At 40.3% G+C, this 5,259-nt stretch overlaps 1 pseudogene; it reads left to right on the top strand.

The window, feature by feature from the left end:
• Positions 1-290: 290 nt before the first annotated feature.
• Positions 291-1,498, top strand: LOC126001855 (lipid droplet-associated hydrolase-like; annotated as a pseudogene).
• The last annotated feature ends 3,761 nt before the right edge of the window (positions 1,499-5,259 follow it).

Genomic DNA, 5,259 nt, shown 5'->3' with positions numbered 1-5,259 from the left:
ATTTGGAGGAGACTCTTGATTGTGTTTACTTACCCCCTCTACAACTTGTTTCTATGCCTCAATTTGAGAGACAAGAGTTGCTTGAGGGCTAAAATTATTTACTGCTGTCTCTTTACAGAAAATAAGTCTGCCAACCTTGTACAATGCTCATGTTTGGGCTTGTTTTTTTCTACAAATTGTAGTTGAACTTGTTCAACAATGTAAATGAAAGATTTCTAACTGGAAAAGATCAAATTATTTTATTTCCAGATAAAATTATGAGGTTCAGTTTTCCTGGACTGTAACTGAGAACTTGCAGCTTTCTAAGCTGACAGAAATGGACTCAGAAAACAAGGAAGAAATTCCTCTGCATGAGGAATTCATTTTGTGTTGTGGATTTGAAACCCATGTTATAAAATGTGGACTTGCCCCATAAGTGATCAAAGTGGCAACCGGCCTAAGCTGTTTATTTTCAATATTACTGAAAATCCATGTTTGAGTTTCTTTGGGGGGGGGGGGTTGGGCCACTCCCGGCGGTGCCAGGGGTCACTCCTGGCTATCTGCTCAGAAATCGCTCCTGGCAGGCACAGGGGACCATATAGGACACCGGGATTCGAACCAACCACCTTAGGTTCTGGATCGGCTGCTTACAAGGCAAATGCCGCTGTGCTATCTCTCTAGGCCCGGTTTGAGTTCCTTTTATACACTGTTTATCAAGGCCTTGTACTCTTCAACAAACAAACATTTGCCTGTTTGGACTATCAGTCATGCTGGGCATGTAATGGCCCCCAAATACAAGATTTTTACAGCCTCACTTGAGTCAAATACTCAAGAAGTCAAGGACTCAGTGGTCAAATAGAATATAAGCTGGCTTTCCTGTGAGCTCACCTGCCAAAATATATGAAACTTATGGTCATTCAACAGGTTCTTATATCACCCTTCAGATTTTGAAGCTTGCTCCTGAGCTCCCAATAATTCAGGCCTTTCTGCAATTTCTAACAATTGAGCACATGTCTGAATCCCCCCATGGAAGGATTGCCACTCCACTTCTATGTTGGCTTCGTTATGCTTTCTACACTAATAGCTACATGTTACTGAAACCCTGGCCCTGCGTTCATCAAGTCTTAATAATTAAAATTTACCTTTGGTTCATGAATGTGGAGAACGAACATTCCAATTCATATTTACTTGAACCATTCTGCCTTGCCAATGCAGCCTATCTTGGGAGCCAAGAGATGATGGAGGTGGTAGAAAGAGACAACAAAATCATAAAAGAATATTATCTAAGCTTACATTTTACCATGGAACTATAGATCATTGGTGTCCAATAAGTTATTATGAAGACATAAAAATTTTCCAGAAGGAGACATTTGGCTCTGTGAGAAAATACCTCAAGCTTTTGTCCTTAATTTTTATTTAAAAAAAAAAGGCCACTATGGTAGCAGACTGCCTAAAGGATGATCTGTCCAAAATACAAATACCGATGCAAAGAATGAAGACATTGACAGTTAACACATAGTAGCTCTGTGTTTGCTGCCTCTTTGTAATAAGTAGCTTACTTAATAAAGACTTTAAGTTTAATATTTTATGTCAGAAGAAAAATACTGAGAATCACTTGGCCTTAAAGTAACCAAATCATGCCAAAAGGAGGTAAAGTTATTTGCTTGATAACACTTCAATAACAATATTTTAAACAATGGTGGCTAAATGAAGGATAAAGAGAGAGAGAGAGAGAGAGAGAGAGATAGGAAAATTATCTACCATAGGGGCCAGAGAGAGAGTACAGCAGTAGGGCATTTGCCTTGCACATGGTCAACCCAGGATGGACCTGAGTTCAATTCCTGACATCCCAGATGGTCCCCCAAGTCTTCCAGAAGCGATTTCTGAGCACAGAGCCAGAAGTAACCTCTGAGTGCCACCAGGTGTGGCCCAAAAACAAAAGAAGAAAGAAAAAGAAAAATAAAGAGGAAGGAAGGAAGGAAGGAAGGAAGGAAGGAAGGAAGGAAGGAAGGAAGGAAGGAAGGAAGGAAGGAAGGAAGGAAGGAAGGAAGGAAGGAAGGGAGGGAGGGAGGGAGGGAGGGAGGGAGGGAGGGAGGGAGGGAGGGAGGGAGAGAGGGAGAGAAAGAAGAAAGAAAGAAAGAAAGAAAGAAAGAAAGAAAGAAAGAAAGAAAGAAAGAAAGAAAGAAAGAAAGAAAGAAAGAAAGAAAGAAAGAAAGAAAGAAAGAAAGAAAGAAAGAAAGAAAGAAAGGAACGATCGAAGAAATAAAGATAGACAGGAAGGATGGAAGGAGGAAGGAAGGAAGGAAGGAAGGAAGGAAGGAAGGAAGGAAGAAAGAAAGAAAGAAAGAAAGGAAGGAAGGAAGGAAGGAAAAAAAAGAAAGAAAGGAAGGAAGGAAGGAAGGAAGGAAGGAAGAAAGAAAGAAAGAAAGAAAGAAAGAAAGAAAGAAAGAAAGAAAGAAAGAAAGAAAGAAGAAAGAAAGAAAGAAAGAAAGAAAGAAAGAAAAAAGAAAGAAAGAAAGAAAGAAAGAAAGAAGGAAAGAAGGAAAGAAGGAAGGAAGGAAGGAAGAAGAAGAAAGAAAGAAAGAAAGAAAGAAAGAAAGAAAGAAAGAAAGAAAGAAAGAAAGAAAGAAAGAAAGAAAGAAAGAAAGAAAGAAAGAAAGAAAGAAAGAAAGAAAGAAAGAAAGAAAGAAAGAAAGAAAGGAAAGAAGGAAGGAAGAAAGGAAGAAAGAAAGAAAGGAAGAAAGAAAGAAAGGAAGAAAGAAAGAAAGGAAGGAAGAAAGAAAGGAAGAAAGAAAGAAAGAAAGGAAGAAAGAAAGAAAGAAAGAAAGAAAGAAAGAAAGAAAGAAAGAAAGAAAGAAAGAAAGAAAGAAAGAAAGAAAGAAAGAAAGAAAGAAAGAAAGAAAGAAAGAAAGAAAGAAAGAAAGAAAGAAAGAAAGAAAGAAAGAAAGAAAGAAAGAAAGAAGGAAAAAGAAGAAATTATTTTACCTGTGAACCAAAACAAGTCCCCATATTCTACGAACTCATGTTTTCTGAGTGCCAGAGGCCCAGCCAGCAGGCTCTCTGTCCTAGAATAACCTCAGTACCTCTGCTTTCCAGCTCTCACTCAGCCACTGCAGGCTACAATCACAGTGACTGTAGAGGATGGTTGTCTCTAGGAGACATGTTCCTTCCTTCCGGTCACTCAGGCACTTTCCTGCCTCAGACCTCAAGCCCCTGAAGAAAGAGCCAGTTCTTGATATGCTGTTGTCACCCCATAGTGAGGACTGGCTGCTGAGATTCTGTCCTCTGGCACTTCAGCAGACAGAGCAGATAAGCTCCAGAGAATCCCCATGCTCAGGGACTTAAGAGACAGAGATCCAGCACAAGGGTCTCTATTGGCATCTCCGTGGAGAAACCACAAGAATCACAAAGGTGCCATAGTTTCAGCTCAGTCAGACTGTTCAGAATTCAGAATCCCTTTCCCAGCTTTTCTTTCAGCATTATTTTTTATTATTCCATATTTCAAAAGTCCATGGGTTTGCATTTATATCTTGTTACTTAAAGAGTTAAAAAATATAAAAAGTACAATGACCAAGCAAAATGACTAGACCTTATTTTCTGTTCAGCATTCTAAGCATGAGCTTAGGGGGTGGGGGGTGGGGAGGGGGTTTGGGCCACACCCAGCGACACTTAGGGGTGATTCCTGATTATGCACTCAGAAATCGTCCCAGGCTTGGGGGACCATATAGGACTCCGGGGACTAAACCCAGGTCTTTCCTAAGCAGCCGTGTGTAAGGCAAACACCCTACCACTGTGCTATCACTCCAGCCCCCATCATGAGATAAATTTTTTATAAATGTTTTCACCACCCTTGTAACCTTGCCTGGCCAATTTTCTGTGTGATTGGGTAGGAGCAGACACTGAGAAGTTCTGAATCTTTTTGAGTCTTTCTGGTAAACTGCAAATCCACTAGCTCAGTGCATCTCTGAAAGAAGATTGAAGTTTCTTGAGGAATAGAAGGCTGCATACAAAAGTTTGGGGTATATTAAGGCATGTGGACACTGGAGGCCTTGCTATCTGTGTGGTTTTGTGTTTTTGTTTTTTGTTTTAGGAGCACAGCTGGTAGTGCTCAGGGTTTTCTGGCTCAGGAATCAGGAATCGCTCCTAGTGAGTTCGGGGACCATATGGGATGCTGGGGATTGAACTCAGGTTGGCCACATGCAAGGCAAGCACCCTATTTACTATACTATTTCTTCAGTTCTTGTATGATTTTTAAACTTTTCATATGATTTTTCCTCAGTGTCCTCATTTATAAGACAATCTTAATGACAGGCTTTAGAACAATAAATAATGTTTAGGGGTTTTTTAGGGGGACACACCCGACTGTGATCAAGGGTTACTCCTGGATCTATCCTCAGAAATTATTCCTGGCAGGCTGGGGGTGGGGGCATATCTAATGCTGGGATTTGAACCACCATCTATCCTGCACTAGCTGCATGCAAGGCAAACGCCCTATCACTGTGCTATCTCTTCAGCCCAAGTGAAGAATGCTTTGAAAGAACTACAATGATAAAACTAAAGCAGTTAGTACACTGCCTAACCAAGAGTATTTCTTGATAACAATTGAATATAATATTCTTATCATAATAAATATAAGCAAAAGACCTGAGTTGATAAAGAATGGGTAAAATCCATATTTCAGGCACATTTATGCCTGTACATTCGAGTGAGGTCGATGGATGGTCCTTTCCAGAGATCTGATGTCACTGGGGCTTTCTAGAGCTGAGGAAAAGAGCAATTTTGGGGTCATGGCCAATGCCCACATTGCTTTCCTTCATTCTAGGTCAAGAAGGAATCCGCAGACCCAGGCCCTGTGGCTCTTATACCCTAATATCTATGGTGGCCCAGGGCCCTCTCTGTCTGCTTCTCTCTTCTGGTCTCAGCCAGCAGCTGCCACAGGTTCATTTCCTCCATCCCAAAGGAGACCAAGAACATTTGACAACTTAATGCCAACTAGATTTCAGAATCAGTGATTTTTGTATTTAAAAAAAAACTAAAATTATTGGGACAGTTTGGAAAACCTAAATGAGCTCTATTAACATTCCTTCTAATTAGACTTAGGTGTCAGTTTTCTGACTTCAGAAACATTATGATTTCTTATTTATGATGCTAAATCATGGAGACGGAAGATACCTGTTTGTACCAAAAGCTCAGTGATGTATCCAGGGCATGGGGTGTGTGGTATTGATTTTCTCTCAAATGATTTGGAGGAAAAAGAAATGTTCTTTGTACTCTGCCTTC

The sequence above is a fragment of the Suncus etruscus genome, chromosome 2 (genome assembly GCF_024139225.1).
Source record: "Suncus etruscus isolate mSunEtr1 chromosome 2, mSunEtr1.pri.cur, whole genome shotgun sequence".
In the NCBI taxonomy this organism is placed as follows: domain Eukaryota; kingdom Metazoa; phylum Chordata; class Mammalia; order Eulipotyphla; family Soricidae; genus Suncus; species Suncus etruscus.
The sequence above is the reverse complement of the archived record's forward strand: the minus strand, read 5'-3'. Positions and strand labels throughout refer to the sequence as shown.